Source organism: Nannospalax galili, unplaced genomic scaffold (assembly GCF_000622305.1).
Source record: "Nannospalax galili isolate Female #2095 unplaced genomic scaffold, S.galili_v1.0 scaffold1141, whole genome shotgun sequence".
NCBI classification, from domain to species: domain Eukaryota; kingdom Metazoa; phylum Chordata; class Mammalia; order Rodentia; family Spalacidae; genus Nannospalax; species Nannospalax galili.
In genome coordinates this window covers 467,186-478,771 of record NW_008345269.1, presented here as the reverse complement: position 1 = coordinate 478,771, position 11,586 = coordinate 467,186, and positions in this window count along the sequence as shown.

Here is an 11,586-nt window from a genome sequence, read left to right as displayed (position 1 = left end):
TTATTTTATGTGTATGTGTGTATTGCCTGCATGTATGTGAGTGCACCTATGTCATGCAGTGCCTGCGGAGAATAGAAGAGGACATCAGAACCCCTGGAACTCAGTTAGGGACATTTGTTAGCTGCCATGTGGGTGCTGGGATTCGAACCCAGGTCTTCTGCAAGAACAACCAGTGTTCTTAACTGCTGAGGCATCTCTCCTGTCCTATATCCTTTTCGTTTTTCTGCTCCAAGCTGTACATGATGGATGGTGGCTGGAGGGTGGACATTCCCTTTTGGGCACAGGGTTATGAGCAGTTCCCAGCAGAAGAACTGCCACAAGTCCACCCTCTGTTTCCAGTGACAGGTGCAGCTAGGTATGCATCGTGTGAGAGAGTAAGGCAGTTGCAGAGAACTTGGACCTGCTCTAACCCACTATTTAGAAACTGAATTATTCACAACTGTAAATATTTGACAAAGGACTTGCAAGCTGTAACACACCTTATAGCGTGTGGTATGCCAGGCTATTGAAACAAAATAATAGATGACAGTTGTTTGAAACAGCTAAATTAATTAGGGAGACGATCTGAAAAAAAAAACATAATTTTTGCCCCCGCTCTTCTATCTGTTCAAACATCTTACATGTATGTACTCCTGCTCTAGGAGGATAGATTCATGGTCCACTGAAATATGAGGTGTACCTATCTGCTGTCATGCCCCAAAGGATAAAGAAACCAGCAACTGTTCCTGGACACGTTGCAAATGTCTACGACAGACAGACTAAAGATGGTGTTTTAGTCACTTTCTCGCTGCTGTGATAAAACACCCTGACGAAAACCACTTAAGGGAGAGGGTTTGTTTTGACTCACAGTTCCAGAGGGACACAGTGCATCATGGTGGAGAAGGCATGGTGACAGGCAGAGAAGGCACAGCAGCAGGAGCAGGGCCTGACTGCACATGCTGAAGCCGCACTCAGGAAGCAGAGACATAACGGGAAGTGGGCTGGGCTACAGACCCGGAGCCTGCCCTAGTTACCTATTTCCTCCAGTGATGCTCAACCTCCTAAAGGCTCCACAATCCGCCCAAACAGCACCACCAGATGTTCAAACACATGAACCTGTGGAGGACATGATACGTTCACACCACATCAGACGGTCCCATGTTTTATTACTTTCTTCCAGCAATAAGTGAAGTTGTGGAGCTGGAGAGACAGCTCAGTGGTTAAGAGCACTGGCTGCTTTTAGAGGAACACGTTTGGTTCCCAACATCCACATGGCAGCTAACAACCACCTCTAACTCCAGTTTCAGGGGATTGCATGCATGTGGTACACTTACATACATGTAGGCAAAACACTCATACACATAAAATAAAAATTATAATTTTTTTCACCTTATATCTTTTTTTAAAATTTTAATAACTACATGATTAGAAGAAGCATTTCACTACAGCTTTAACATATTCAGTAACACACTCGAGCAAGAGTACATCTCTTTCACAAGTGGGTGCAAGTTTCTAGGTTCACAGTTGAATTAATACAGTTATACAATATTGAACGCAGTAATAAGCCCTGTAAGACATAAAATTGAATGAGTTTTTAACCTTTAAAAAAGATCCCCATTTCATTTTAGAATATATTGTTCCTTGCAGAAAGACTCACTGTTTTTGCTACGTTAACACTGAGAAGTTGGCACATGCATCGCTAATCTGTATGCATCTGATTATTACTAGTCATAATCGGTTGCACTTGGATCCTTTTTTAAAGAGGTGAAGTCTTTTCTCCTATCTTTGAACCTGGGCTGATTTGCATGTGTTTTGACCCATAGAATAGGCAGACATGATGCTAGGCCAGTCTGGGCCAGTCTAGACCAGTCTAGGCCAGTCTTTAAAAGCTGACTGACAGCTTCTGTTTTAATCTCTTGGAAGTTGTTAAGGAGACAGTGTTGCCCAAAAATCGGTGTGCTATGAGACATTGGAACCACATGGAGAGGCTCTGAGGAATGAAGTCTATTTCTCTCTCTCTCTCAGAGAGAGAGAGAGAGAGAGAGAGATCAAGCGGTTTGCTGTGTGATGAAGTCCCTTTGGAAGTGGTCCTCCAGTCACTTTTGTCCCATCTGCCCCACACTGCTCTCTCCTGGGATTCATAACCCTCAAAATCTGAACAAAATTAAGTGATTGTTATAGGACATTAAAACAATAGAGAAAAATATCCATGACTTGGGAATTTTAAAGAGATTCACAGAATACCATGTTGAATTTACATAAGGAAATTAATGGCAGAAACGTGGGCAGACTTACCTGGGCCAGAGCTCAGAGAGCGCATGTAACAAAAAGATTTAAAAATAGGGGACTGGTTAAATGTAACTGTAGGTGGAGAAAGACGACTTTACAGACTTCTCTTTGGAGGTCTGGGGGAACGTGGGGGAGAAAGTACCAGTCCTCCTCCTTAGCTGGTGAAGATGACGCTCCATAATCTAGTCTTGAGTGTGACCTGACTTAGGTCGCCCAAGGGACGGTGATGCTATCCTCCTTCTACTGGGTTGTTCATTAAATCTCCATCTGTGTTGGACTGTGCTATCCCACGTCTCTGGGAAGATGGTAGATGAAGGGGATAGAAAGGTCACGCCTACTTTTCCTCACTCCCTGCTCCCTGCTGCCACCTGGTAACCCTGGGTGCACCTCAAATATTAGGTCTAAGCTCGTATTTTCTCTTTATACTCATTACCTCTAATGGAAATAATTTCAGGGCTGGAAAGATGGCTTAGCTGTGAAAGGCTCAGGCTCACAACCTAAACATCAGGAAAATAATTTCAAATGGTCTAAATTTTCATATAATAAATGAATATGTAATCGTTTCCCCTAATTTATACAAGCCAGAAATCATGAATTGAATAAAGCTGTATTTATTATGTGCCACGTTTGGGGGGTTATAACCACAAGATTCTCACTTTTATGAAACTGAAAGGGACAAATAATGTAATTTTTGCTAAAACGTGTATCGACAAGATAGCAGCATATATCACTAAAGATCTGAAAAGGTTGGCTTTGCAGGTATGAACTATCAGATCAAAGAACACAGAGCTTCCTGGAAAATATGCCAAGCCTGCAAGCTTGAGAAAGCAGCTGCTCTCCTGGAATGTCCAGGTGCTGCTCTGGATCCTATTTGGCGGCAGTACTTAGAGCTGGAGGTGTGACATCACAGGGAAGCCCCCCGCATCCTGGGCCACAGGAAAGAGGGAAATGTCAAGACCAAGGGTGCACAAGACTCATTTCACTCTTTGTGAGCAGACCACACCCTGAGTGACTTGTGTAGGGAAGGGGCTGCCGAGCCTGGGGATGTTGCCACACTATTCGCCGCTGCAAAAGATATGGAAGAGAGTCTGAGCATGCCCTATGGGAATCTGGAGAAAGAACTAGAAATACGTGGAGGTACAGAAGACAGAGGAGATTAGTCCTGAAACTACCAGCAGAAGACGCAAGCCCTATGCTCTCCCTGAGAGCTGGAGGCGACATGAAGGAGCTCTGTGGAGTCTGGATTTCTGCCTCTGAAGGTTTTAAACATCAGTTGGAGGTTGTCTTGGAAATCTGGATGTTAAGAGAGAGAATTCCACCAGGTAACTACAGAACCTACAGAGTCACCTCAGTAGCAAGGATGTGTTAGGTTATCTGAATGTTTACTCAAAGTAAGGGCTGAAGTGAAGGGTGATTTTTTTTTTTTTTTCTAAAACAGTCTTTATTTTCATGGGTTCTAGGTGGCCACCTCCAACCCTGAATCCTGTTCCCCTACCAAACATTACTGAGGAACCAACCTCTATACTCTGCTGGCTGGATTGGGACCACGCCTGTGTTTCCAACAGCCAGCACCACCTACTAGGTTGTCAGAACAGCATGAAATCTGTTTGTTGTCCCTGAAAAGTGGAGAGAGGAGTACTGTCTGGTAGAGGAGAGCCTCATTGCCTAAATATAACTTGTCTTAGAAAGTTTTATCTAAAATGACTCTCTTAAAGTAAGAGCTAGAACTTCACACTAAATATGCAAAAGAAAATAAAGGACAGATTGAATGCATGTTGAAAAGTGAAAGTAAATATCCACTCATTGATTTCATTCCACAAATATTTATTGGGTAGCTAGAGACAGATATTAATTTTCACCCTTAAGATACAGTAGTGAATAAGAACCAAGGGTCTTTGTTCCTATTGGGGGGAAGCAATTAATATTTTTAAATAAATAATTCATTGAGAATTTCATACATGCATATAAGGTGTTTTGATCAAATCCATGCCCACTTCCTCCCTTCCAACACCTCCCATGTCTCCCCATCACTTTTTTCTGATGACTTCATGTACTCTTTCTTCTTTTTTTCTTATGAGGCTTTTGGCTACTCTAACATTTCCCTCTCTGAAGAGGTAACCCTGAAATCTTTGAAGGATTAGATAAAAGCTCCCAAATATTTTTGACATTTTTGGCCTTTGGAATGGAGTAGGTTGCTAAGAGGCCCAAGGACATTGTGATTTTTAGCCAAGAAACGGGCTACTTTTCTTTGGGGTCTTTTTACCCTAACTGCCTAGCCAATTCCCACCTCCTATTCTTATCACACCATCCTCTGAAGGGGTTACCCAAATTACCAATAGGGAATCTGAACGCAGACTGCTCTGGCTTCTTCCATACTGAACAGGGACGCAGGGTGAGGCAATTGGAGTACCCCTTCAGTGGGTCTATCTAAAAGACTTCCAAATTGCATAACTCTCATCTCTAGGGGGAAAAGAAAGTCCTTGAATTATGACTAGGAGATGTGAAGAAGGCAAGAGTAATTAGCATTACAAGTTCTAGACGGGTAACTAGAAAAGTCAGAACAGGGCAATTTTCAAATAATATGAGAGTCCTTTGGAATTTCTTGATGAGAGCTTTTAAAAGCATCCATCTACTGGGTTCCTCCTCATTTTTCTTTTGTCTTCCAAGGCTGGACTCCTATAGGGTGATGGATTCAGGATTTGCTTTCAGGTATTTTGATAGCTGTTGGAGTGGTTAGAATCAGTGTCAGTTCCCTCTCAAAGGCTTCTAGATGAGGGAGAAAATAAATGTATCCATCATGTTAGAACAATAGCTGGTTGTCTCCCTTAGCTACAGGCGGGCACTACAGTATTGGAGACAGCAATTAGATATTAGGTGGATGAAAACATAATAAACATAAAATAGTTGCAGAATCTATGAAGAAAATAAAGGGGAAATGAGTGACAGGAGATTCTAAGTTCGGAAGGGTGTCAGGAAAAAGCCCAGTTGAACATTTTCCAGCAAGTCTTCTCAGCAAAAGAATGATACTCTTGGAGGTCCTAAGGTGGAATCAAGATTGCCTGTTCGGAGCAAGGAGGCCCCGAGTGGTTGAAGGCAAGTTCAGCCATCCCTAGCGCACAGTAGGTATAGCCTGATGGGGTTATACTGAGATTCTTAGTTTACATTCTAGACATCATTGGAATAGTAACTTAATTCTTAGAAACAATAGATTAAATCTTTTCTGAGAGGAGTTACAACTTCCTGAAATTATTTATTAGTACCTGTGTGGAGGTCATAAAATGACCTGCAGGAGCTGGTTCTCTCCTACCATGAGGGTCTCAAAGATCAAACTCAGGTCATCAGGTTAGTGCACTAAACCATTTTGCTGGACCCCTGAAGATACTTTAAAAGCTCAGTGTGATAACTTCTGCCTTACATGTGATACCCACTGCATGATAATTATACATTGACTGGGTATGGTGGCTCACATCTTTTTTTTTTTTTTTTAGTCACACATCTTTAATTGCTTTTGAATTAATTCCAACAAGTCGACTTAACACATTAAGAGGTGGTAGGCAGTAAGCAAGGCTTGGTGGCACATGCTGTTAATCCCAGCAGAAGGAGTTTGAGGCCAGGTGGGGTGACAGAGATACCCTACCGCCAAAAGACTGAAAAAGAGATGGGCACCAAACTCCCAATTAAAAGGGTTATTTTATTTTGTTTTGTTTTTTTTGTTTGTTTTGTTTTGAGACAGGGTCTCCCTGTAGCCCTATCTGGCCTGGAACTCACTATGTAGACCAGGCTGGCCTTGAACTCAGAGATCCACCTGCCTCTGCCTCCTGAGTGCTAGGATTAAAGGTGTGTGCCACTATGCCCAGTGATTTATCATATTTATAAGTTCACTTCTAATATTACTAATTGATAATTGGCAATTTTTGACTTAGTGAATATGGTCAAATTATCAAATAGAATTTCCCAATGTATTTTTTTTAATGTATATGAGTGTATTGCCTGCATGTATGTAAATTCAGCTGTGTCATGCAATACCTGCAGATGTCAGAAGATGGTGTCAGATTCCCTGGAACTGGAGTTATGGATAGTTGTTAGCTGCCATGTGGGTGCTGGGAACTGAGCCCAGGTCCACTACAAAAACTGCTGATGTTTTTAACCACTGAGCCATCTCTCCAGCCCCATCCAATGTACTGTTTTACCAATGGTATTTGAGAGCACTTGTTCTTTTTATCTGAACCAGTGCATAATGAAAATTAATAAAATACTTGTACAAGGTAGTAGTACATTGATGCTATTATGCTCTATAGTTTTCTGTGTATTTTAAAATATTTCATTTTTTAATGTTACCAAAATAGTAAAGAAGAAAGTTATTGACTATTGCTATGCTAGATTTATTAGTAATATAGATTTTTACATTTTATCACTAGCCATTTATATTTGTTTTGTAATTTGTTCTCATACATATTCATCCCCAAATAAAAAAAAAATAGGCTATTTTGGCCACCCTGTATAATCTTTTTTGGGGGTGGGAGTCTTTTTGAAACAGGGTCTCCATGTAGCCTCAGCTGGCCTGGAACTCACTATGTAGACCAGGCTGGTCTTGAACTCACAGAGTTCTGCCTGCCTCTCCCTCCCAAGTGCTGGGATTAAAGGCATGCTGGTGGCTCACCTCTTTAATCCCAGCACTCCGGAGGTAGAGGCAGGGAGATCTCTGAGATTGGGGACAGCCTGGTCTACATAACTGAGTTCTAGGCCTGTCTCAAACAAACCAACAAACCAAAATAACACAAAATTTACTTGCTTGTGTTTGATGCCACCCCTCACTCCTTGGTTACGGGTACCGCATCCTTCCCTGCCACTGGTTTTAAATGTGACATCAGGTGCTCTCCAATGCTGCGTCCATTGGTTTCATGAAATCCGAATCTCTGCAAGAACTGACATTTCAGTTGCCTCTTCATTCACACTGTACCTACATCTTATGGTCAGATAGAGGAGGGAAAAAGAGTGTGAGACAAGGGTGGGCTGGGTGTACAGGTGCGTTAGAGAGGGGAGATTGAGTGGGGGAAACCGAAGCCATAAACAGACCTTTGCCAGCCTATGTTGACTCTTCAATAACTCAGACAATAACCACTCTGATAACGAGGCCCTTTTTGCTATTGTGTCGAGGATGAGAGGTGGCAAAGGAAAGGATTAAAGGATAGAGAGTTAAGGGGAGAGACTTAATTTCTTTTTAATGGAGAATTATGTTTTTTTTTTTTTTTTAGTCTTTTTGAGACAGGGTCTCCCTGTAGCCCCAGGTGTCCTGGAACTCACTATGTAGACCAGGCTGGCTTTGAACTCACAGAGATCCACCTGCCTCTGCCTCCCCAGTGCTGGGACTAAAGGTGTGCGCCACCACACCCGGCCAGAAAATTATCTTTTTAGGCAGGCAAGAATCCTTTTTCACACACTGGGAGGACTGGCTATTCCCAGGAGGACTGGCAGGAAGCTTCAAGTCACCATGTCCAGGCCAATAGACCAGACCTCTGTTGACTTCCTGCCATTGTGAAGATTCTGGCCCAGTGCCCCAGCACCTTGCAGAAAGTGATTTCTCAGAATTGTCTGCTCCTCCAGGGATGTGAAAGTATTTTGCATTGAGGATTCATAAAGTGAGCATACAACCGTTTTCCACGGAGCTCACCCAGAACAACCTGTTCATTCCAAGCAAAATTTAAAATTTTATGGGTCTCCAAAAAAGTTTGAAAGCTCTATGAGCATGTGGTACCCAAGAAGTAGAAAGACAATTGCCATTTGTTAAGCTGGTGCCAAACACAGTGGTTTTGTTCCTCTTCCAAACTTCATGTTTATACACTGCTTATTGTAACAATGATGATTATACATTGCTTATTGGAACAATGACGATGATGATAAAATTAGCATTTGTCAACTGTTTTTTTTTTTGTTCTAAGAATGTCATTTAATCTTCGTAAGAACCCATGAGATAGATTGTAATCTCTATCTGCAGATGAGGAATGCAACTCATAATGTGGTTTTTAAGCTAAAACCAGTGGTAAGTGGTTGGGCTTGAATTTGAACTAGTGACTTGAGAAATTTCTTTTCTTGTGCACAAATGTAACTTTACATTTTGTAGAAAGTAAAGTCAGTGTATTGAATGAAAAGATTTTAATTAAGAAACTATTGATATTGAGTATGAAATTCAGATGTTCATTTTAAGAACATTGATAGAAAACAGTTTTGCCAGGCGTGGTGGCACATGCCTTTAATCCCAGCACTCGGGAGGCAGAGGCAGGTGGATCTCTGTGAGTTCGAGGCCAGCCTGGTCTACATAGTGAGTTCCAGGACAGCTGGGGCTACAGGGAGACCCTGTCTCAAAAAAGACAAAAAACAAAAACAGTTTTAAATTAAAACTTTAAAGATTATTTATATTTATAGATATGTGTACTTGCATGAGTTTATGTGTACCACATGTGTGTGATGTATGTGGAGTTACAGGCGGTTGTGAGCTGCCTGATGTGGATCCTGGGAACCAAACCAGTGAGCACTCTTAACCACTAAGCCGTCTCTCCAATCCAAGAGTTGAAACTTTAACATGTAGGTGAATCATATTCAAATCAGTCATCTTTGTTTTCCCTTATTCTGTCTATTGAGTTATACATTATATACCTGTACATTCTATGCACATTTATATGGAAGGCTTTACAATAACAGGGACTGCTCCTGGCACAGTGTTATGCGTGCCATAATCCGTTTGTTCGTTCGTTCATTCATTCATTCATTCACTAAACAAATTAAGGCAGTGTTTTCCCAGAGTCCTTTATTAGGCTTGATGTTATTGGTATATTTAACCAAAGTATTAGGTCAGTTTTAATGAACACGAGAAACACTGGTTGAAAATACTTGCATCTGTTGTTTGTTATTTTGTTTTCAATGGGTTCACATCTTTGCCACCTTTGTGAATTTATGATTTGCCTTCTTTCAAAAACTTATTTTTGACCATGTAACATAAAACCATGTAGAAGACTTAGACGCCTACTGCTACCCTGGGAAATACTGTACTAGAGTTTCCACCTTCCAGAGCTAGTCTTCCTTCTTCTTTTGAATGGTCCCCAAATGGCTGGTTAGATGGCCAGGGCCTCCACAAAGATCTTATGCTGTACGACGGTTGTCAGTGCTATGCTGGTCTGAGGTGAAGAGGGAATCTCATGTTAAAAAGCCACTTGAAAGATCACTTACAAAAACAAATACCTGATGTAAGATAAAAACAAATGTAAGAATTGGTAAAGGTAAAATCTGAAGTGGCTTCTTGCACGCTGCTAAATGGCAGGCTTTCCTACTGGGGCATCCTTAGCTTTCAGTCATAATCTGAGGCACCGACCAACCGTTTTGTGTGTGAGTACCACTGCAGCCTATTTGGGGGCTTTTGCGCCTGGGGGTGCTGAGCATCCACCTACCGGCATACTGAGTACATCTGTTGTGCAGTTTACTTTTCAATGGGTCCTGTTTTGTGTATCTGTTTAAATCCTGTTTCTAAGATGAAAGCACTGTTCTCTTCCTTCCCAAATGAATCCTTGGAGATGTTTACATAAGAAAAATAGGGACTTTCTCTACCCTGGAGCCCTCAGAGCCACCTCAGTGCAGGGGTGAAAGGGCTTTGAGGACAGTGCGTCTTCACCTCTGTGGTACCAAGGACTCACTGCGATCAGCCTCAAAAGACAGGGAGAACGGACCTCAAGTTGTCATCAGTAGAGTGAAGTGTTTGTCTTGCTCCAGCCTGGTTTTATGAGCCAACAGGTAGATTAAGAACACATGTAAAATATATTTATTTTAGGACAGGGCTTTATCATGTAACTCTGGCTGGCCTGGAACTCCCTGTACAGTCCTGGCTGGCTTTGAACTCATAGAGATCCCCTTGCTTCTGCCTCTGGGTGCTGAGATTAAAGATGTGCACCACCACACCTGGCTTGTAAAATATATTTGAACATGCAAGTGATTAATACTTCTAAACTTACCTAATCCATAGAATTAAAATCTAAGACCATGTCAGGCTTTTATTCAGCTGATCTAGAAATATTTGGAGGGAAGAAAGTAAAATTGTAAAGAGCTTCAGTGAAATCTTTTAAAAACTCAAAAATTTATTATCCCCCCCCCAAGTACAACTTGTAAAAGTTAAAAAGAAGACTTTCACACAAATAAGCACATGTCAGAGATTAAGGAGGGAAATTTTAAGAGGGCCAAGTTGGCTCCAAGGCCATTTTGAGGCTCATAAGAGTATATTTATTTACAGGCCTTTAGAAAGAATGTTAGTTTGGTTAGATGCAAAATTCGCTCATGTCTTGTCTTACAATGTAATAAACGGCAGTTACCGAGGTTATCTTTTCATGTAGACGGAGGAAAATGTGTAAGTTAGGAGGCAGCTTTTGGGAGATTGGAGCTACCCGATAGCAAAGTCAACACAAGTCTGTCCTGGAGTCTTAACTAAGCCTAGGGTGGACTTGTTAAACTATGACTCAGTGAGACGCTGCAAGGCCATGCTTCTCCCTCTGCTTTCCAATGCTGCATCTGAAAATTATTCTAAGAATTTTTTTTAAAAAAACGAGGTTTGTTGTTAGTTTGGTTGACAGAGGACAAACAGCCACCGTGTCAGCTCCCTGAAATCTCATTTCAGAATTCAGACTTGTCTTTCACAGAAGCCTGTTTTTTCCATATCATGGTCAACAAGGCAGGAGAGAAGAACAATGGGAAGCGGGCGGGACCGACGTCCCCAGGAAAGGCCCCCCCCCCCCCGCCCTCCATCCCAGGGGACAGTGTGCGAGTCCCTCACTCCGTCCTTTGTGAGGTGCTGGGAAGCGGGGCGCAGGCGAGCTGCTCGGGCCTCCAAGGGCCGGCCCCGCACGGTGTCCTAGGCACCAGCTAACGGCGTGGAAATAGTCCCAGCGGCCCTGCGTGTCGGAGCCGGCGCCTCCCCTCGCAGACTGAAATGTCGAGGGCGCAGGCAGACAGGGTACCCAGCCCGCCCTCCGTGGGAGACTGTCGCTGCTCCCAGGCAACAACAACAAAACCCCAGCCCAGTGCAAAGGAAACAGAATTCGGCGGCGATCGCCCGTTCCCCTTCTGCACCCCTCCAGGCTTCGGGGCGACGGCTGAATCTTTGCCAGCCCGCATCCCCAGGGGGTGGGGTGGAGACCGGGGAGGCGGCGCGGCATCTCGGGGGCGCCGCGTCCTCGGCGAGGGGCTGCGCGGGGGTCCGCTCACCCGGGAGGCCGGCGCGCGCACAGAGCTCCAGCAGCGCGCGGCGCGGGGCCTCTCCAGGTGCTCGCGGCCGCCTCC